This window comes from Panulirus ornatus, chromosome 3 (assembly GCF_036320965.1).
Source record: "Panulirus ornatus isolate Po-2019 chromosome 3, ASM3632096v1, whole genome shotgun sequence".
NCBI lineage: Eukaryota > Metazoa > Arthropoda > Malacostraca > Decapoda > Palinuridae > Panulirus > Panulirus ornatus.
The window spans coordinates 1,735,553-1,758,735 of record NC_092226.1 but is presented as its reverse complement, the minus strand read 5'-3'; the positions used below and the strand labels follow the sequence as shown (position 1 = coordinate 1,758,735).

General features: G+C 46.5%; 1 protein-coding gene across 1 annotated transcript in view; it reads left to right on the top strand.

The window, feature by feature from the left end:
- The first annotated feature begins 17,999 nt into the window (after positions 1–17,999).
- The window catches only part of LOC139759636 (uncharacterized), a 19,527-nt gene continuing 14,343 nt past the window's right edge, over positions 18,000–23,183 (top strand). The window contains exon 1 of the mRNA XM_071682013.1: positions 18,000–18,096. The gene's annotated coding sequence lies outside the window, so the exon portion shown is untranslated. The remainder of the gene's footprint in view (positions 18,097–23,183) is intronic.

Below are 23,183 nucleotides of genomic sequence, written 5' to 3'. Positions count from 1 at the left end.
GGGATAAAGTGTAAGGAAGTGAGCTTAGGATTGAAGGGTAATAGTGGAAGTAAGTTGTGAGAGATGAGTATGTATGTGCTTCTGCACCTGGCCATGTGAAGAAATATCATGAGAGGAAAGTGTTTTGAGTGCAGCTAAGTGAGTTGGTCAGCAGTTCTGATGCAAGGGACCTGGTACTACTAATGGGTGATTCTAATGGCAGGTGAGTCATGTTGTACATAAAGGTTTAGTTTGGGGTTATAGGGTATTTAGTAATGTGATCGGAGACGGTGAATAGCCGAGGTGACTGAGTCTATGTATTGGTCCAGAATGGGACGTTATTCCTGACCATCAGTCGTTAAGTCGCAGTTTTGATGAGACCAGTGATAACGCGTCTGGTCTTGTGATGAGGTGGTGGTCGAGGAAGTCTCCTGGGTTGTCTTCCGCTGGGGAAAAACTCTTGTTTTCTGTTTTATTCATCGTCTCTGATATTCTTCCTACAGTCTCTGGGGGCAGGAGGAGGGCAGGTGACAGGAGGGAGTGCAGGAGGGAGGAAAGGTGGTAGGGAGGAGGGTAGGAGGGAGGGTAGGTAGTAGGAAGGAGGGCAGGTGGGAACGGCAGAGGGGAGGGCCGGGGTGGAGGAGGGAGGGGAAACGAGGGAGAGTGCAGGATGCAGAAGGGTGGGGAGAGAAGGGAGGGGGGAGGGAGGGGAAGGCTGGAGGGAAAAATGAAGGAATGGAGGGAGGAAGGGTTGGAGGGACAGGAGGCCATGGAGTAGAAGTAAATAGAGGACTGGGGGCAGGAGGGTGTGGAGGGTGGGTGTAGGAGGGAAGGGAGGCCAAGGAGTAGGAGGGTAAGGAGGGCAGTGGGGAGGAGGGAAGGAGAGACTGGAGACAGGTAGATGAGGAGGGCTGCGGGGGGGGGGGGGGGCAGAGGGAGCACAGGGCAAAAGTTACTGGAGGGGAGGGAATGAAGGGAGGGCAGGGAGCAGGAGGGAGGGAAGGAGGGCAAGGGAAGGAGGAAAGCTAGGGCAGAGGGAGGGAGGGAGGGAGGGAGGGAGGGAGGGGGGGGACAGCGTTTATCGATGCCGCCTTAATTACCGGATCTTTACGTGAGTCAACCTCTACACCGGCCATCACCCCCCCACCCCCCACCACCACCACCACCACCAGCCTCACCACCTGCCACAGGGGAAGGGGTGGAGGGGGAGGGGAAGGAATAGAGGAGGGAAATTGAGAGGGAAGAGTGGAGAGGAGAGGAGGGGAGTGGGAGAGGAGTGGAGGGGAGTGGGAGGGGAGTGGGAGGGGAGACAAAAGAATACAAAGGAATTCAAACAGCAGCAGACAATTGACGGAGCTGTTTCTGGAAGACATGACAATCTCACAGGTCAGTGTGGTAAGAGCAGGAAGACATGACAATCTCACAGGTCAGTGTGGTAAGAGCAGGAAGACATGACAACTTCACAGGTCAGTGTGGTAAGAGCAGGAAGACATAACAATCTCACAGGTCAGTGTGCTAAGAGCAGGAAGACATGACAACTTCACAGGTAACATTTTCATGCAACTATGGTAAATCATTCCATAATTTCCTAACCATCACAGTACAACCCATCTATACTTAACTTTTGTAAGTTAACTTTGATGCGGGACTTTATCGAATGTCTTTTGAAAATCTAAGTAGATGACATCATCTGTTTTACTTAATTATAACATAAAAGCAACCACATTTGTCAGACCTGAGCGACATTGTCGAAAATCATGCTGAGAATCGTTCATTAAGAAGTGGTCCTGTAAACACTTCACAATCATCCTCAGTCAAATTTTGCATATGTTCACAAACAACAAAGTTAAGCTAACTGTATGATCATTTCCAAGCAGTGATCTGCTGTGTTTTGAAAATAAAGTGACAGTAGCAAATTTTAATTCCTGTGGAACATTCCCGGAGGAAAATAACTTACTGTCAAGAGCTGTCAAGGGCTGGGTTATTTCATTCATGTTTTCCATCTTCCATTTTCCTCAAGTAGAACATAGCTGGATCAACTGCTCCAATCATCTTAATTCCATCGCGTGTTTAGTGAACATCTTTAAAGTTTATATCAGTCTATCACACAGTGTTTGCCTCTCCTAGCAATGGAGCTGGGTTCGGGACATGGGTTGCGTCTTTCATCGTAAGTACAAATGCAAAAACAAAAAGCTTCATTGAGAATATTTTGCATGGCTCTGTCGTCTTGAACTGACTCACCAGTTTCCGTAATGAGTGGACCAGGTAGTTGACTGGGTAGTGAGTGGACCAGGTAGTTGACTGGGTAGTGACTCTCTTGCTTTTTACAGTAGCATATAATCCTTAGGATGTCATTTGCTACACTCAACAATATGCGCTTCATGCTGACGCTTACCATCACGCTGGGTCTCACAATGTCTCACTCAGTTTCGTATGTGTTATGTTCGTAGACAACAAGTCCTTCACAGTGAAATCGTTGCGAGCGTTAGGGAGGTAGTACTTCCCTGGGCGGTGCTGTCTACAACCTACTGACGCGGTCGGTGGGTGTACGATGGTCGGTGGGTGTACGATGGTCGGTGGGTGTACGATGGTCGGTGGGTGTACGATGGTCGGTGGGTGTACAATGGTCGGTGGGTGTACGATGGTCGGTGGGTGTACGATGGTCGGTGGGTGTACAATGGTCGGTGGGTGTACGATGGTCGGTGGGTGTACGATGGTCGGTGGGTGTACGATGGTCGGTGGGTGTATGATGGTCGGTGGGTGTACGATGGTCGGTGGGTGTACAATGGTCGGTGGGTGTACGATGGTCGGTGGGTGTATGATGGTCGGTGGGTGTACGATGGTCGGTGGGTGTACAATGGTCGGTGGGTGTACAATGGTCGGTGGGTGTACGATGGTCGGTGGGTGTACGATGGTCGGTGGGTGTACGATGGTCGGTGGGTGTACGATGGTCGGTGGGTGTACGATGGTCGGTGGGTGTATGATGGTCGGTGGGTGTACGATGGTCAGTGGGTGTACGATGGTCAGTGGGTGTATGATGGTCGGTGGGTGTATGATGGTCGGTGGGTGTACGATGGTCAGTGGGTGTATGATGGTCAGTGGGTGTATGATGGTCGGTGGGTGTACGATGGTCGGTGGGTGTACGATGGTCGGTGGGTGTATGATGGTCGGGTGGGTGTACGATGGTCTGTGGGTGTATGCTGGTCGGTGGGTGTATGATGGTCGGTGGGTGTATGATGGTCAGTGGGTGTATGATGGTCAGTGGGTGTATGATGGTCGTGTGGGTGTATGATGGTCAGTGGGTGTATGATGGTCAGTGGGTGTATGATGGTCAGTGGGTGTATGATGGTCGGTGGGTGTATGATGGTCAGTGGGTGTATGATGGTCGGTGGGTGTATGATGGTCGGTGGGTGTATGATGGTCGGTGGGTGTACGATGGTCGGTGGGTGTATGATGGTCGGTGGGTGTACGATGGTCGAGTGGGTGTAGGATGGTCGGTGGGTGTTATGATGGTCGGTGGGTGTATGATGGTCTGTGGGTGTATGATGGTCAGTGGGTGTATGATGGTCGGTGGGTGTACGATGGTCGGTGGGTGTATGATGGTCGGTGGGTGTACGATGGTCGGTGGGTGTACGATGGTCGGTGGGTGTATGATGGTCGGTGGGTGTATGATGGTCGGTGGGTGTATGATGGTCAGTGGGTGTATGATGGTCGGTGGGTGTATGATGGTCAGTGGGTGTATGATGGTCGGTGGGTGTATGATGGTCGGTGGGTGTATGATGGTCGGTGGGTGTATGATGGTCGGTGGGTGTATGATGGTCGGTGGTGTATGATGTCGGTGGTGTACGATGGTCGGTGGGTGTATGATGGTCGGTGGGGTGTATGATGGTCAGTGGGTGTATGATGGTCGGTGGGTGTATGATGGTCAGGTGGGTGTATGATGGTCGGTGGGTGTATGATGGTCGGTGGGTGTACGATGGTCGGTGGGTGTACGATGGTCGGTGGGTGTATGATGGTCGGTGGGTGTACGATGGTCGGTGGGTGTATGATGGTCGGTGGGTGTATGATGGTCGGTGGGTGTATGATGGTTCCTACCATCACCTGAACACTCCCTGGGTCAGGAGTGTGTCCAGCGGCACGCGTCAGGCCAGGGAGATTAATAGACATAACGTCCAAGTGTCAATAATTTAGCTCTTGATGAGCGACTGTGTTTTCTAGGAATCGATACCTAAACTTGCGTTCAATCAACTGTGTAATCAGCACTAACTATTGGCCATAAGGAAGATGACTTCTTATTGTAGTATAAAGAATTTCGTCATATTCAGCGGAGACCTTAATATCTTGAGCAGAATAACGTCTCTTTCTTGCCTCTGCCACAGTTTTCGGTGTTATTAAGCGAACACCTCAAACCTTGTTCATATATTGCCTTTTGCACACACACACACACACACACACAACTATATATATATATATATATATATATATATATATATATATATATATATATATATATATATATATATATATATATATTATTTTATTTATTATTTTTTATTATACTTTAAAAAATAATAAATAAAATGATATTATATATATATATATATATATATATATATATATATAGGCGGGAGATCTTTTCTCAATGTTTCGTTCTATATAACTTCTAATTCCGCCATTTTCATTTTCTTGGTGATGTTTTCAAGTTATCTAACGATTCTCTGGTTTTGCTCAAGTTGATGAACAATAAGCTGGGCAACGTTCTTGGTACGAGTAGCAGCAAACTCAAGTAGACAACAGTAGTGTAATTTTTCTTAGATACACAATAACACAAGATAACAACACAACAAGAAACACACAACACAACACATCACAACAACACAACGTTTCGTGACTCGTGTCATTCTCACGTGCACGACTAGTACGCTATGCTCTAGCTATGTACAAAAATCAAAAATCAAAGGAAAAAATATTGACCAATGAGGGATGAATACGCAAGGCAGCTACTCCCTGCTCTGACCAATGAAAGGTGGCCGCCTCAGGTAAACTGGTCATGCTGCTGCGTGACGTCACCAGTTATTGTTTCGCTCTGGCTGGGACAGGCCAGACGTTGAGCACTCGCTAACACCAGAAGATCAGCAGGTTCATACACTTGCGTCTCTCCTTGATGTAGGGGACCTCGATTTTCTAAAGTCGTCTACGGTCGGGTGAAGCGTGTAATATGGACGTTCCCATTCCAACATCTCCCTTGTGATGGTGTTGTTGTGGCAGGATCTCACCTGTGTCTTCGGGCTTTCACTCTGTAAATGACACAAAAGTCGTCGGGACAATTTAGTGATGGTCTTTCCTATATACGACGCAAGGAGCGTGCAGTCCCGTGTGGCCACTGGAAATCGTATATGACAAGATTCCTCTAAGTTGTTGGTCTTGGTGCTGGGTTGTTTTTAAGCAAGAGATGTGATGCTTTCTTGTTTTAGAAATAGATAATGAAATCTATTCTCTGGTCGTCGTTGGTTGGCCTCAGGTTTCTCTTGATTACGCCCGTGATCACACGTTCATCCAGCTTGTACGAAGTGGATATGAAGGCCTTGTAGTAAAGGCGGATGGGGTCAGGGGGCGCTGCCTGATTCAAATGCGTCTGTTTCAATGTTTGTCTTGTTGTGTGGTTTCCTCGGTACCATCTGTCCAGGTTCTTGCAAACAGAGGCGCAGATTACCTTATGTGAATGTCCATTATCAACCAGGACCTGAGTGACTCGGTCTAGTTCTTGACTGGTAGAGGTCCACGAGGAGCAGTGGGATAGGATTCTCCTCACATGATCATTTATGATGGAGTCCTTACACCACTGGGGGCACCACTCCCTCTTGCCATTCAGAGTGTCCAGGGTTGGTGGCTTTGAGGTAAACAGGTGTGTCGAAGTGGTCGTCTGATTACCTTAATAATATATCCAGGAAAGGGAGGATGGCGTCGCTGCTGTTGTCTATCGTGAAGTTGAGGCCTCACTGAACCCTCGGAGGCCTCACTAACCTAACGGAGGCCTCACTAACCAAACGGAGGCCTCACTAACCTAACGCAGGCCTCACTAACCAAACGGAGGCCCTCACTAACCTAACGGAGGACTCATTAACCTAACGGAGGCCTCACTAACCTAACGGAGGCCTCACTGAACCCTTGGAGGCCTCACTAACCTAACGGAGGCCTCTCTAACCTAACGGAGGCCTCACTAACCTAACGGAGGCCTCACTAACCTAACGGAGGCCTCACTAACCTAACGGAGGCCTCACTAACCTAACAAAAGCCTTAACAACTCTTTGGAGGCCGACGGAATTCCCAGGGGGCTGGCTAGGCGTTATTCACACACCACAAGCCATTTAATGGCGTCCCTCAGGATGGTAAGTCTTGAAGAAGAAAACCAACAATTAAAACTGTTTTAATCTGTAGTTCTGTTGTATACGGAAGCTACCTACCTCTGCGCTGTATCACAAATAACCAACTATCTATACATAACGAACACTTCGTCTCATTCCTACTTTAGCTAATGAAAACGGGACGTTAAAAGTTGAACTGTACATTATACAGTTTTTTTGGTCGCTGGCTCACCTGATGTTTACCACTATGACTGAGCCTGTAAGGGCGGCGGGACGCCGCGACCTGCCATGACCCTGTGGTCCGCGTTGCACGGGCCCTTGGTCTACGTTTCACAGGCCCCTGGTCCGTGCTTCACGGGCCCGTGGTCATCTCTACATATATCAGCCACGTCTTTGCTGGGCCTCATAGGGAGAGCCTGGCGGGCCCCCACCATGGGACACGGAATAAGGGGACACGAGTCAGCAGGAGGGAAGAAAATATAGGGGTGGACCAGGTAGTGGGGCAAGTGTAGGTAGACCAGGTAGTGGGGCAAGTGTCAGGGGTAGAGACCAGCGAGTGGGGCAAGTGTGAGGTGTAAAGACCAGGGAGAGGGAGAAGTGTTGGTGTAGAGCCCAGGGAGTGGGGAAAGTGTGGGGGTGGAAACCAGGGTTTGGGAAAAGTGTGGGGGTACAGACCAAGGAGTGAGGGAAGTCTGGGGATACAGACCAGGGAGTGGGGGAAGTGTGGGGGTCAAGGAGTTGTTCGGAAGGGCAGGTGGGTGGAGGGAGAGGGTCAGAAACATAGGGGAAGGACTACGAATGCGTTGTGACGTCTGCAGGCAACAGTGACCATCTGAAAATTAGGTGCCAGTGAGTCTCCTTCCTTCCTGTATCATCACTTTCTGGACAAAAGAGGAAGGCAAGCAAATGTCTTTCCTCAAAGGCCACATTTGTTCACATTCAATTTCTAGCTGTCATGTGGAATGCACCGAAACCACAGCTCCCTTTCCACATCCAGGCCCCACAGACCTCTCCATGGTTTACCTCAGACGTTTCATATGCCATGGTTCAGTCCAGCGACAGCACGTCCAGCTGTGGCGTATATGTGTCTGTCCATCGACATATTTTGGTCATGCCATCGGAGCCAAGTGATATTAAAGTCCATGCTACCCCCACCGGGATGAGGTTGGCACCCACGTAAAAACACTAGAAGTCTAGTGTGTGTGTCTTGACCTCTGTGTGGCCGAGGTAGCCGGACGTCCTTCCCAGGGTTCAAAGCCGACCCATAGTGTATATATATATATATATATATATATATATATATATATATATATATATATATATATATATATATATATATATATATATACATATAATACACGTATCATACATTCATAAAGTAATCAGTCCTACATCCTACAATACATAAGTTCACTACAAAAACTATGGTAGACTCCTGTCCAAAAATGTTGATGTCATCCCAAGTTTTTAACGCAGAGGAAAATATTTCGCGGGAATATATTCATCTTCTGAAAATATAGTTCTGTCAGCCAGCCTGGAACTTTGTATATACTGCAATATATGGACGTGACAGACCTGTAACATGGACGAACGTGTGCCACTGTATTGACACTTAACGTTACTGAGGAGGAGATTATACGGGAAACATTGTGAGGTATTTTGTTCAGGGTTGATGGAATGTTACGAAGCTAATGAAAACGTGAATCGAATTTTACTTTGTATGACAAAAGAAGAGAATATATATATATATATATATATATATATATATATATATATATATATATATATATATATATATATATATATATATATATATATATATATATATATATATATATATTCTTTCTTTCTTTCATACTATTCGCCATTTCCCGCCTCAGCGAGGTGGCGTTAAGAACAGAGGACTGGGCCTCTGAATGAATATCCTCACCCGGCCCCCTTCTCTGTTCCTTCCTTTAAAAAAAAAAAATGAGAGGGGAAGATTTCCAACCTCCCGCTCCTTTCCCTTTTAGTCGCCTTCCACGACACGCAGGGAATACGTGGGAAGTATTCTTTCTCCCCTATCCCCAGGGATAATATATATATATATATATATATATATATATATATATATATATATATATATATATATATATATATGTAGAGAGAGAGAGAGAGAGAGAGAGAGAGAGAGAGAGAGAGAGAGAGAGAGAGAGAGAGAGAGAGAGAGAGAGAGAGAGAGAGAGAGAGAGAGAGGTAACCTTTGTGTTATAATAAGTGGAAAGGATGATGTGAGATTCTGTTGACGTATAACATTATATTCCCGGCAGATAAGGAGGAGGAGGAGGCAGGGTTGCCAGTGTGAGGCGCCTGAGGCCAGCCCCTGGTGATTACTGGCTCCTGGTAACCCTGCCTCACCCAGGCTTTACCCTGCAACACTGACAGGTTGCCTGTCGCCTGCTGACCCGTTATCTGTCTCCTGCTAGCAGGTTAGCCGTCTTATGCTAGCAGGTTACTTGTCTTCTATTGACAAGTTACATATCTTCTGATAACAGGTTTACTGTGCTCCACAAGCAGGTTACCTGACTTCTGCTAGCAGGCAACTTGTCTTCTGCTAGCAGCTTAATCGTCTTCTGCTTACAGGTTATTTTCTCCTGCTGACAGGTTCCTTACCTGTCTACATCCACAGTGCCTCTGCTGACCCTGGGTGGCTGGGGGCGGACCTGCGCACCTCAGGGCTCTCCCGCCAGCCAGTCAGGTCAGGAACACATCCCAGGATGCCTTACCCTGGTGACGCTTATTTACGAACGATATCTTCACAACAGCAGGAAGGAAAACATTATCTTATGTATTATGTTTCTTATGTACATAACAGGTTGTTAAGAGATTATCAAAATCTGGTTGTTGTCGCATGTGTTGCCAGCAGACGTGGTGTGTGTGTGTGTGTGTGTGTGTGTGTGTGTGTGTGTGAGGGGGCAGATCCTGGGCCCGTTATAGCACAGGTCTTTCGAGTGAGAGTGTGCGTCCACATATTGTACCGCCTCATGTAGACACACAGACCTTCACACAGTGTGGCCAGTGTGTCTGTATATCTCAGAGTCATCCTGGGGGAGGGTTGTCCCTGTTAGTGAGCTAGAAATAATCCTCGAGCATTGAGGTTGCTGTGGCCCGGCGCCCCCACCAACGTAATGGGAGACGGAGTACTGCTGCACTGACGCCTGGTCCCCCCCCCCCCCCCACACACACACACACACACAATGAATCGCCTTAAGTTTAAGTGCATTTACGTGTCAAAGGTGCTGTTCCCTAGGCAATGATTTGTTGCCAGAGGCGTACTGGAACATATGCGTGGAACAATAAAGCTGTTCACCTAAAAGTTTCCCATAGTTCCCCGTGCAGACCAGACCAGCTACACGGGGATTGACCGTTATAATGCCTCCGTCTTCGCTCTACCATCGTTCACTCTTCCTGTAAGTCAGGATTATAAACACCGCACGAACTGTGGGTGATGTCTTCACTCCTGCTGCTGAACACTTATATCTTTCACCCAAGATGATTATGACTGGGGCATACAGCAGTCCCACCCTCTCACCTGACACCTCCCCTCACCTGACACCTTCCCCTCACCTCACCTAATACCACCTCCCCTTTCCTAACAACTTCCCATCACCTGACACCACCCCCCCCTCACCTCACTCCCCACCGGCTCTTCCAAGTGTGGAGACAATACTGTTCTTGCCTCCTGTGTGACGTACATGTGTCTCCGTTGGTTTATCTCCTGATTTCCATCCGTACTGCGCCACCACCCACCTCCCTCTGTACTGCGCCACCACCCACCTCCCTCTGTACAAGTCTGAGTCTGTGTTATGTTACCAGCAAGAGTCATTACCCAGTCAACAGGTCCATTAAATAAGGAAAACAGTGATTTGGTTCAAGACAACGAATCCATGACAAAAATATCAAATGACTTATCTGTATTGATGATCGAAGACACAAGCCATGTCCCGACTCCAGTTTCATTGATATGAGAGGAGAAGTTTCTTCAACATATTGACACAAGAACTGAGGATACACTTTCAGCAATACACGTGAGAATAATAATTGAAACGGCAGGTGTTCCAGATGAGTGTTATGCGTGAACAATGAATGAGGCGACAAATGAGGTAGTTAAGCCCTTGACTGCCCTATTCAGTAAGTCACGTGACACGGGGTAAGTACTAGATGAATGGAAGTTTGCCAATGTAACGCCGATATTCAGAAAAGGTAATAGGTCACTGCCGGGAAATTATCGTCCTATTAGCTTAACGTCAAAATGACAATTTGCAGGTCATTACCTGAATTACCTGTATGTCGTCTAAGTTTCCCGCACACTTCTGTCATCCCGCCATCACAAGCGGCCTCGACATGACTCGTTAGTCTGTTGCTGTTTGTCTTGCTTTGTATTATGAGTCAGGTCACCAGAGCGTTATGTATTATGAGTCAGGTCATCAGAGCGTTATGTATTATGAGTCAGGTCACCAGAGCGTTATGTATTATGACTCAGGTCACCAGAGCGTTATGTATTATGAGTCAGGTCACTAGAGCGTTATGTATTATGAGTCAGGTCACCAGAGCGTTATGTATTATGAGTCAGGTCATCAGAGCGTTATGTATTATGAGTCAGGTCACCAGAGCGTTATGTATTATGAGTCAGGTCACCAGAGCGTTATGTATTATGAGTCAGGTCACTAGAGCGTTATGTATTATGAGTCAGGTCACCAGAGCGTTATGTATTATGAGTCAGGTCATCAGAGCGTTATGTGTTACGAGTCAGGTCACCAGAGCGTTACTATCCCCATCTGTTACAACATTCTTCCTTCCCCTCCACACGTCTCCCAGACCTGCCTCGTACACCCTGGTTCTCTCTTCATTCTTCACCTCCTCCCAGCACAGCCAGCTGTTCTCCCTGACTGCGAATTATATAGCTTCATTTACTTTCCTTTTTAGTCATAATCATCTTTTGTTATTGCTTTACTCAAATCTTCGCATTTACGTTATAGGTTCGTAGTACAACAGTGAAGACCCAGTGGCATGTAAAGGAGCCAGGTCCTCGTGGGGACACAGCCGAGGACGTCTCCATACGTGGGTGAGGAGGACGAGGACGGAAGCCGGGCCTGCCTGGCAGAGACCGGAGTCCTGGGAAGAAGATTGACACATGCATGAGTCTTGATGAGTCATGGTGAACACTGCGACCTGGGGAATAAGACGACCGTATCCTGCCGCTGTCAGGGGAGGAGCGGGTGCCACCACTACGTCAGGAGGTGGGGAAGCCTTGCTTCGTGAGGAGGATCGGGAGGTGCTGACACCTTCCGTGATGGGCTGACACTTCCCATCAGAAGTGTCTTGATGAATCTCCCTTCTCCCATCTCTTATTCTAAAGATATATATATATATATATATATTTTTATTATATTTTTATTATACTTTGTCGCTGTCTCCCGCGTTTGCGAGGTAGCGCAAGGAAACAGACGAAAGAAATGGCCCAACCCCCCCCCCCATACACATGTATATACATACGTCCACACACGCAAATATACATACCTACACAGCTTTCCATGGTTTACCCAAGACGCTTCACATGCCTTGATTCAATCCACTGACAGCACGTCAACCCTGGTATACCACATCGCTCCAATTTACTCTATTCCTTGCCCTCCTTTCACCCTCCTGCATGTTCAGGCCCCGATCACACAAAATCTTTTTCACTCCATCTTTCCACCTCCAATTTGGTCTCCCTCTTCTCCTCGTTCCCTCCACCTCCGACACATATATCCTCTTGGTCAATCTTTCCTCACTCATTCTCTCCATGTGCCCAAACCACTTCAAAACACCCTCTTCTGCTCTCTCAACCACGCTCTTTTTATTTCCACACATCTCTCTCACCCTTGCGTTACTCACTCGATCAAACCACCTCACACCACACATTGTCCTCAAACATCTCATTTCCAGCACATCCATCCATATCCCCTATCCCTGGGGATAGGGGAGAAAGAATACTTCCCACGTATTCCCTGCGTGTCGTAGAAGGCGACTAAAAGGGGAGGGAGCGGGTGGCTGGAAATCCTCCCCTTTCTTGTTTTTTTTTTTAATTTTCCAAAAGAAGGAACAGAGAAGGGGGTCAGGTGAGGATATTCCCTCTAAGGCCCAGTTCTCTGTTCTTAACGCTACCTCGCTAACGCGGGAAATGGCAAATAGTATGAAAAAAAAAAAAAAGAATATATATATATATATATATATATATATATATATATATATATATATATATATATATATATATATATATATATATATATATATATATATATATATATTTTTTTTTGTCGCTGTCTCCCGCGTTTGCGAGGTAGCGCAAGGAAACAGACGAAAGAAATGGCCCAACCCACCCCCATACACATGTATATACATACGTCCACACACGCAAATATACATACCTACACAGCTTTCCATGGTTTACCCCAGACGCTTCACATGCCCTGATTCAATCCACTGACAGCACGTCAACCCCGGTATACCACATCGCTCCAATTCACTCTATTCCTTGCCCTCCTTTCACCCTCTTGCATGTTCAGGCCCCGATCACACAAAATCTTTTTCACTCCATCTTTCCACCTCCAATTTGGTCTCCCTCTTCTCCTCGTTCCCTCCACCTCCGACACATATATCCTCTTGGTCAATCTTTCCTCACTCATTCTCTCCATGTGCCCAAACCATTTCAAAACACCCTCTTCTGCTCTCTCAACCACGCTCTTTTTATTTCCACACATCTCTCTTACCCTTACGTTACTTACTAGATCAAACCACCTCACATCACACATTGTCCTCAAACATCTCATTTCCAGCACATCCATCCTCCTGCGCACCACTCTATCAATAGCCCACGCCTCGCAACCATACAACATTGTTGGAACCACTATTCCTTCAAACATACCCATTTTTGCTTTCCGAGATAATGTTCTCGACTTCCACACATTCTTCAAGGCTCCCAGAACTTTCGCCCCCTCCCCCACCCTATGATCCACTTCCGCTTCCATGGTTCCATCCGCTGCCAGATCCACTCCCAGATATCTAAAACACTTCACTTCCTCCAGTTTTTCTCCATTCAAACTCACCTCCCAATTGACTCGACCCTCAACCCTACTGTACCTAATAACCTTGCTCTTATTCACATTTACTCTTAACTTTCTTCTTTCACACACTTTACCAAACTCAGTCACCAGCTTCTGCAGTTTCTCACATGAATCAGCCACCAGCGCTGTAACATCAGCGAACAACAACTGACTCACTTCCCAAGCTCTCTCATCCCCAACAGACTTCATACTTGCCCCTCTTTCCAAAACTCTTGCATTCACCTCCCTAACAACCCCATCCATAAACAAATTAAACAACCATATATATATATATATATATATATATATATATATATATATATATATATATATATATATATATATATATATATATATATATATATATATATATATATATATATATATATATATATATATATATATTCTTTCTTTCAAACTATTCGCCATTTCCCGCATTAGCGAGGTAGCGTTAAGAACAGAGGACTGGGCCTTTGAGGGAATACCCTCACCTGGCCCAATTCTCTGTTCCTTCTTTTGTACAATGGCACTATGCACGCATTCCGCCAATCCTCAGGCACCTCACCATGAGTCATACATACATTAAATAACCTTACCAACCAGTTAATAATACAGTCACCCCCTTTTTTAATAAATTCCACTGCAATACTATCCAAACCTGCTGCCTTGCCGGCTTTCATCTTCCGCAAAGCTTTTACTACCTCTTCTCTGTTTTTTCCCTAACCCTCTCACTTTGCACACCACCTCGACCAAAACACCCTATATCTGCCACTCTATCATCAAACACATTCATCCAACCTTCAAAATACTCACTCCATCTCCTTCTCACATCACCACTACTTGTTATCACCTCCCCATTAGCCCCCTTCACTGAAGCTCCCATTTGCTCCCTTGTCTTACGCACTTTATTTACCTCCTTCCAGAACATCTTTTTATTCTCCCTAAAATTTAATGATACTCTCTCACCCCAACTCTCATTTGCCCTCTTTTTCACCTCTTGCACCTTTCTCTTGACCTCCTGTCTCTTTCTTTTATACATCTCCCACTCAATTTCATTTTTTCCCTGCAAAAATCGTCCAAATGCCTCTCTCTTCTCTTTCACTAATAATCTTACTTCTTCATCCCACCACTCACTACCCTTTCTAATCAACCCACCTCCCACTCTTCTCATGCCACAAGCATCTTTTGCGCAATCCATCACTGATTCCCTAAATACATCCCATTCCTCCCCCACTCCCCTTACTTCCATTGTTCTCACCTTTTTCCATTCTGTACTCAGTCTCTCCTGGTACTTCCTCACACAATGGGTATGTTTGAAGGAATAGTGGTTCCAACAATGTTATATGGTTGCGAGGCGTGGGCTATGGATAGAGTTGTGCGCAGGAGGATGGATGTGCTGGAAATGAGATGTTTGAGGACAATGTGTGATGTGAGGTGGTTTGATCGAGTAAGTAACGTAAGAGTAAGAGAGATGTGTGGAAATAAAAAGAGCGTGGTTGAGAGAGCAGAAGAGGGTGTTTTGAAATGGTTTGGGCACATGGAGAGAATGAGTGAGGAAAGATTGACTAAGAGAATATATGTGTCGTAGGTGGAGGGAACGAGAAGAAGAGGGAGACCAATTTGGAGGTGGAAAGATGGAGTGAAAAAGATTTTGTGTGATCGGGGCCTGAACATGCAGGAGGGTGAAAGGAGGGCAAGGAATAGAGTGAATTGGAGCGATGTGGTATACCGGGGTTGACGTGCTGTCAGTGGATTGAATCAAGGCATGTGAAGCGTCTGGGGTAAACCATGGAAAGCTGTGTAGGTGTGTATATTTGCGTGTGTGGACGTATGTATATACATGTGTATGGGGGGGGGGTTGGGCCATTTCTTTCGTCTGTTTCCTTGCGCTACCTCGCAAACGCGGGAGGCAGCGACAAAGTATAAAAAAAAAAAAAAAAATATATATATATATATATATATATATATATATATATATATATATATATATATATATATATATATATAATATATATATATATATATATATATATATATATATATATATATATATATATATATATATATATATATATATATATATATATATTAAGGTATTAAGAATATATGGTGTGGGAGGCAAGTTGTTAGAAGCAGTGAAAAGTTTTTATCGAGGATGTAAGGCATGTGTACGTGTACGAAGAGAGGAAAGTGATTGGTTCTCAGTAAATGTAGGTTTGCGGCAGGGGTGTGTGATGTCTCCATGGTTGTTTAATTTGTTTATGGATGGGGTTGTTAGGGAGGTGAATGCAAGAGTTTTGGAAAGAGGGGCAAGTATGAAGTCATTTGGGGATGAGAGAGCTTGGGAAGTGAGTCAGTTGTTGTTCGCTGATGATACAGCGCTGGTGGCTGATTCATGTGAGAAACTGCAGAAGCTGGTGACTGAGTTTGGTAAAGTGTGTGAAAGAAGAAAGTTAAGAGTAAATGTGAATAAGAGCAAGGTTATTAGGTACAGTAGGGTTGAGGGTCAAGTCAATTGGGAGGTGAGTTTGAATGGAGAAAAACTGGAGGAAGTGAAGTGTTTTAGATATCTGGGAGTGGATCTGGCAGCGGATGGAACCATGGAAGCGGAAGTGGATCATAGGGTGGGGGAGGGGGCGAAAATTCTGGGAGCCTTGAAGAATGTGTGGAAGTCGAGAACATTATCTCGGAAAGCAAAAATGGGTATGTTTGAAGGAATAGTGGTTCCAACAATGTTGTATGGTTGCGAGGCGTGGGCTATGGATAGAGTTGTGCGCAGGAGGATGGATGTGCTGGAAATGAGATGTTTGAGGACAATGTGTGATGTGAGGTGGTTTGATCGAGTAAGTAACGTAAGGGTAAGAGAGATGTGTGGAAATAAAAAGAGCGTGGTTGAGAGAGCAGAAGAGGGTGTTTTGAAATGGTTTGGGCACATGGAGAGAATGAGTGAGGAAAGATTGACCAAGAGGATATATGTGTCGGAGGTGGAGGGAACGAGGAGAAGAGGGAGACCAAATTGAGGTGGAAAGATGGAGTGAAAAGATTTTGTGTGATCGCGGCCTGAACATGCAGGAGGGTGAAAGGAGGGCAAGGAATAGAGTGAATTGGAGCGATGTGGTATACCGGGGTTGACGTGCTGTCAGTGGATTGAATCAAGGCATGTGAAGCGTCTGGGGTAAACTATGGAAAGCTGTGTAGGTATGTATATTTGCGTGTGTGGACGTATGTATATACATGTGTATGGGGGTGGGTTGGGCCATTTCTTTCGTCTGTTTCCTTGCGCTACCTCGCAAACGCGGGAGACAGCGACAAAGCAAAAAAAAAAAAAAAAAAATATATATATATATATATATATATATATATATATATATATATATATATATATATGAGACCACGATGGCACACACTGTCAAAGGCTTCGGATATGTTAAGGGCAACCATATAGGATTCTCCACACTACTTAGGTTTCTTTTTTCTCATTTTATCTCAGTTGAGCCAGAGAGAGAAGGTGGGTGCAGAGATGTTTCTACTACTACATTTAGCTTTTTATTTCTATTCTAACTTTTTATTCTTCTTACAGATAATCTCGTCATGGACCATCAAGTTTCTAGTTGTCTGTCCTTCCTATGTACTGTCTGCAGACCTTCACACACGTCCTTCCTTCCCTGTAGGAACCCTTACACATACGTGCTTCCATTTTTGTAGAAACCCTCACACACGCGTCATTTACCCCCCGGTATAGGAAACTTTCCTACCTCCACCATCTATCCAGTGAGAACTGCCTATACTTGTGACATCCTTCAAACCATTCTCTACTCACCTATCATCTCCGTTTTCTTCTAAATTCATGTATCCTAGATACCAAGTGACTACTGATCATGTTCCTAATATTGGTTAGTACATAATGCACACGATGACGTCAGCGAGCAGGACGACCAACACCACCACCACGACGGTAAATTATGGTCATATATCGTGTCTGTGATCAGGAGACACGACAGGAAATCTACTGGACCTTAAGGCCAGTACAGCTGGGAAACTCGTAGTTTTGAATTCATTATTTTGATTTTTCATTAATTACTTACAGGAGAGTCGGTAGATGTTGCTGTCGAGTACTTGTTTGACCTCAGGGCTGCGATAGGGCTGCGACAGAGACTACCGACGGAGTGGGTTGCGGCAGATATGGAAGGATCACAGATACTCACGTCGTCCCAAATTAGCCTCCACCTACGCTGTCAGGGAGATAGTCTGTCATCTTTTGTCGCACAAAGAATTATACAAACACTTTTCCTGCCTCTGTCGCAGATGATATGTAGGAAAATGAGTGAAACTCAAAACTCCTTTAAAGCACACAGGCCACTTGGAGGATTACGAAAGACACATAATCATAAAATTAAGAACCCAAGTGATACACATAAGAGATGATTCACAAAGCTATCGAAGTGCAGGCGGCGGGGGCGGCGGCGCGGCGGGCCACCGATACATCAGCTTGGGTATATAAGCGGACTGGCTGCTGGAGCTTTCCAAACCACACCTCAGCCGCTCGACCTCACAACCACTCCTCCCTGCCAGGCTCTCACCACCACCTCCACCACCACCACAGGCCCCGTCACTCCTCTCCACCCAAAGTAGGTCCAGTTTTAGGGACATAGGGAGTTCTGTATACCGGACGCTGGTTCATCTTAGTGTCGTTGCTAAATTCGTTTCTGAGGACGTCAGGAAAAGTAAGATGGTGTGTTGGGCCTGGTGCCTAGACATGGAGGACGTTACCTCTCATCTTGACGTGGTATTGGACACTTCACGTCTTGACGTGAAGTGTAGCACCACTCGTCTTGCAAGGAATACGACTAGCTATGTCTTGACGAGGAGTGCAGCATTTGTTGTCTTGACGTGGCATGTGGCACGTTACTTCTTGACGTGGGGTGTAGCACCTCTTGTCTTATCGTGGAGTGTAGCGCCTCGCCAGGGATCTCTTGTAAGGGTGTCGGGAAGAGTTACTTACATCGGAGAGCCACTTCGATGCAAGTAACACTCTCATTAAGGTTCAGTTGTAGTGGGTGGGTGAGGACTGCGCTCATCTGGCGCAGGTGATGGTCGTGCACAGCGGCAGGAAGATCCGGTTCTGGCGAGGAAGGGACGACGTATACAGCTGTTACGGAACGAGACAGTTAACCTCCTACCACCCCTGGACAGCTCCTGCTTTCGGTGCTCCTCAAAGTCGCTTCTGTTTATGAATCTGACGACACTGAAAACACAGACTTTTCATAACAGAAGAATCTAAACTCATATTTTATGAAGATATATCTTGTGTGCGTCAGGCTCATCATCATTAGGCATGGTGTGTTTCCCCAGGACCTGTTGGCCGCCCCATAGAGGACCTCGTTAGAGGTCGTAGTGAGACATGTTAATGTGTCTTTGTTTCCCCATCACAAAGGGTTCTCTCTCATCATGGACATGAGTCACAAGTAACGCCATACGAAGCTGGGATATCTACGTCTGTCGGAAGTTTCCGTGTGCGTCGAGAGAGGTGCATAGTGTGGGTTATGGTGAATGTGCGATCTAACGACCAGCCTAGATCGGAGGATGAACACAGATTGGGTGTGGGCTGACTGTTGCTCCCAGGATTCGAACCCATGCGGGACTGAACCCGGGCGGACCTGTGTTGGTTCGAGGTCAGTCACGTTAACCACAACAGCACGGAGGCTAGTGTGTGTGTGTGTGTGTGTGTGTGTGTGTGTGTGTGTGTGTGTGTGTGTGTGTTATTACCTATTTTCACCGTACGTGGAAAGAGTGGCACACTCATGGGGCATTTCTTTAACATTCTTAACTATCAAACAACTTTATCATCTTGTGTATGTTGCCCATATATATACACAGGGTCATAACACAGTCCACTACATGATCCACCTCACTTGTACTATCTATCACCATCGTACTTCAGTACATCTAATTATTTTCTTTACTTCATTATGTCCTCTGGCTGTCCTGTTGCAAGGTCTTGTTGAGCCAATTTCACGGTCAACGTCATGAACCTGTTTTAAAGATTTAAATGGTATGATCAGGTCATCCCATACTCTTCTCTCTTCCATGGTGGACAAACCTACAGACTTGCCCTGTAACTCATCTCTTTTGATTCTGGTAACACATATTTTTTCCTTCCTCTGCACCTCCTCTGTTAGCTCTTTGTACTTCATTTGGTGTGGTGACCAAACGTGAGAAGCATGATCTAGTGTTGACCTTATGTAGGATATAACCAGCTTGCTGAAACTTTCCATGAGAAACTGGCTTACCTGTGATCCTACTGTATGCCAGCAGGCAGCTTGTCGGCCCTCCTGTGTGAGGACGAGACTGTGGCAGGAGGTCAGGGAGGGAGGGAGTCAGCTCCCAGGAGTGTGTGGTTCAGGGTGCAGGAGGGAGGGAGGGAGAGGCTGTAATGTCTCCCAGTCGGCGGCATTAAGGTCGCGAACACCGCTGCTCCCCTCACCCGCACCACCACCACGCCAACCCCAACCACCACGCCAACCCCCACCACCACGCCAACCCCCACCACCACGCCAACCCCCACCACCCCGCCAACCCCCACCACCCCGCCAACCCCAACCACCACGCCAACCCCCACCACCACGCCAACCCCCACCACCCCGCCAACCCCCACCACCACGCCAACCCCCACCACCACGCCAACCCCCACCACCCCGCCAACCCCCACCACCACGCCAACCCCCACCACCACGCCAACCCCCACCACCCCGCCAACGCCCCACCACCCCGCCAACCCCCACCACCACGCCAACCCCCACCACCACGCCAACCCCCACCACCCCGCCAACCCCCACCACCACGCCAACCCCCACCACCCCGCCAACCCCCACCACCACGCCAACCCCCACCACCACACCAACCCCCACCACCACGCCAATCCACCCAACACCCCGCCAACCCCCACCACCCCGCCAACCCCCACCACCACGCCAATCCCCACCACGTGTTGCTCAGGTACTCCCCTCACACACACCTACTCCACCAACCCTCCACCACCCCGCCAACCCCCCCTACTCACCCCGCCAACCCCCCCTACTCACCCCGCCAACCCCCCTACTCACCCCGCCTACCCCCACCACGTGTCACGTGTTGCTCAGGTATTCCCTTCACACACACACACACACACACACACACACACACACACACACACAAGTGTTGGTCTGGTGTTGCCCACACATGTTCACAAAACCTCTCAGACAAACTACTGCAGCAGGAATAGACCACGCGAGGTGTCACTGTAGAGAGAAGTGTACATAGTGGTACCAAACATCCACTGCATCTAAGTGTACATAATGGTACCAAACATCCACTGCATCTAAGTGTACATAGTGGTACCAAACATCCACTGCATCTAAGTGTACATAGTGGTACCAAACATCCACTGCATCTAAGTGTACATAATGGTACCAAACATCCACTGCATCTAAGTGTACATAGTGGTACCAAACATCCACTGCATCTAAGTGTACGTAGTGGTACCAAACATCCACTGCATCTAAGTGTACATAGTGGTACCAAACATCCACTGCATCTAAGTGTACATAATGGTACCAAACATCCACTGCATCTAAGTGTACATAGTGGTACCAAACATCCACTGCATCTAAGTGTACATAGTGGTACCAAACATCCACTGCATCTAAGTGTACATAATGGTACCAAACATCCACTGCATCTAAGTGTACATAGTGGTACCAAACATCCACTGCATCTAAGTGTACATAGTGGTACCAAACATCCACTGCATCTAAGTGTACATAGTGGTACCAAACATCCACTGCATCTAAGTGTACATAGTGGTACCAAACATCCACTGCATCTAAGTGTACATAGTGGTACTAAACATCCACTGCATCTAAGTGTACATAGTGGTACCAAACATCCACTGCATCTAAGTGTACATAGTGGTACCAAACATCCACTGCATCTAAGTGTACATAGTGGTACCAAACATCCACTGCATCTAAGTGTACATAGTGGTACCAAACATCCACTGCATCTAAGTGTACATAGTGGTACCAAACATCCACTGCATCTAAGTGTACGTAGTGGTACCAAACATCCACTGCATCTAAGTGTACATAGTGGTACCAAACATCCACTGCATCTAAGTGTACGTAGTGGTACCAAACATCCACTGCATCTAAGTGTACATAGTGGTACCAAACATCCACTGCATTTTAAGTGTAGTAGTGGTACCAAACATCCACGCATCTAAGTGTACATAGTTGGTACCAAACATCCATGCATCTAAGTGTACATAGTGGTACCAAACATCCACTGCATCTAAGTGTACTAGTGGTACCAAACATCCACTGCATCTAAGTGTATATAGTGGTACCAAACATCCACTGCATCTAGTGTATGTAGTGGTACCCAAAAATCCACTGCATCTAAGTGTACATGTGGTACCCAAAAAACCACTGCATCTAAGTGTATTTGTGGTACCAAACAATCCACTGCATCTAAGGCATTCATTGGTACCAAAACCTATCAATTGTATCTTGGTAAAAAACCCACTGCTCTAAGGACATTTATGGTACCAAAATCACTGCTGTGTACTTTTACCCAAAATCCATGTTTGTGTCAAAGTGGTACAAACACACCACAAACAAACCAAACACACACAAACAATACCAAACACACCACAAACAATTTCCAAACACCACACCAAAATAACCAAACACACCCATAAACAATTTTCCACCAACACCACCAACAACACAACCAACACCCCCAAACCCACACTTCTAGTACGGAACCTTCCTGCATCTGACTCTGGAAACATGTTAGTGACAGGGGTAAAATATGCTCTAAATGTATGTAGTGGTAAAATCCACTGATTAGGTGGCATTTTATATTCCTAACCATGAGTGTTTTGGTACCCCTGTTTCTAAATGGATTATTTAGGACATTATCCTCTTGGTTTTTACAATTAATTCCAGTTTGGGGTGCAACCGGGGTTGTGTCCAAAAAAAAAAACAAAAACTACATTAAGTAGGGAGGTTTGATGCTCTGAATTGGGAAATGTTGGTGAGCAGGTGTATGATGCTACTGAGTGTATGGTGAGGCAGGTGTATGATGCTACTGAGTGTATGGTGAGGCAGGTGTATGATACTACTGAGTGTATGGTGAGGCAGGTGTATGATGCTACTGAGTGTATGGTGAGGCAGGTGTATGATACTACTGAGTGTATGGTGAGGCAGGTGTATGATGCTACTGAGTGTATGGTGAGGCAGGTGTATGATACTACTGAGTGTATGGTGAGGCAGGTGTATGATGCTACTGAGTGTATGGTGAGGCAGGTGTATGATGCTACTGAGTGTATGGTGAGGCAGGTGTATGATGCTACTGAGTGTATGGTGAGGCAGGTGTATGATGCTACTGAGTGTATGGTGAGGCAGGTGTATGATGCTACTGAGTGAGGCAGGTGTGGGTGTAGTAGGTGAGGTGAGGGTTGCAGGGTTGAGCAGGTCAACCATCATGGTGGGTTCTGTTGTTTGCTCGTGAGGATGGTGCACCCTCCCTGCCGTTCCTCCTCATCTTCCATCCCTCCGTCGCTCGATCGCTCCCGGTTCATACCAGTTACACATGATCGACCACGCCACAATCGGTCGATCACTGTCGCTGAATCGACCACTGTGATAGTGTTTGTTCACAGTCGATGTCCCTG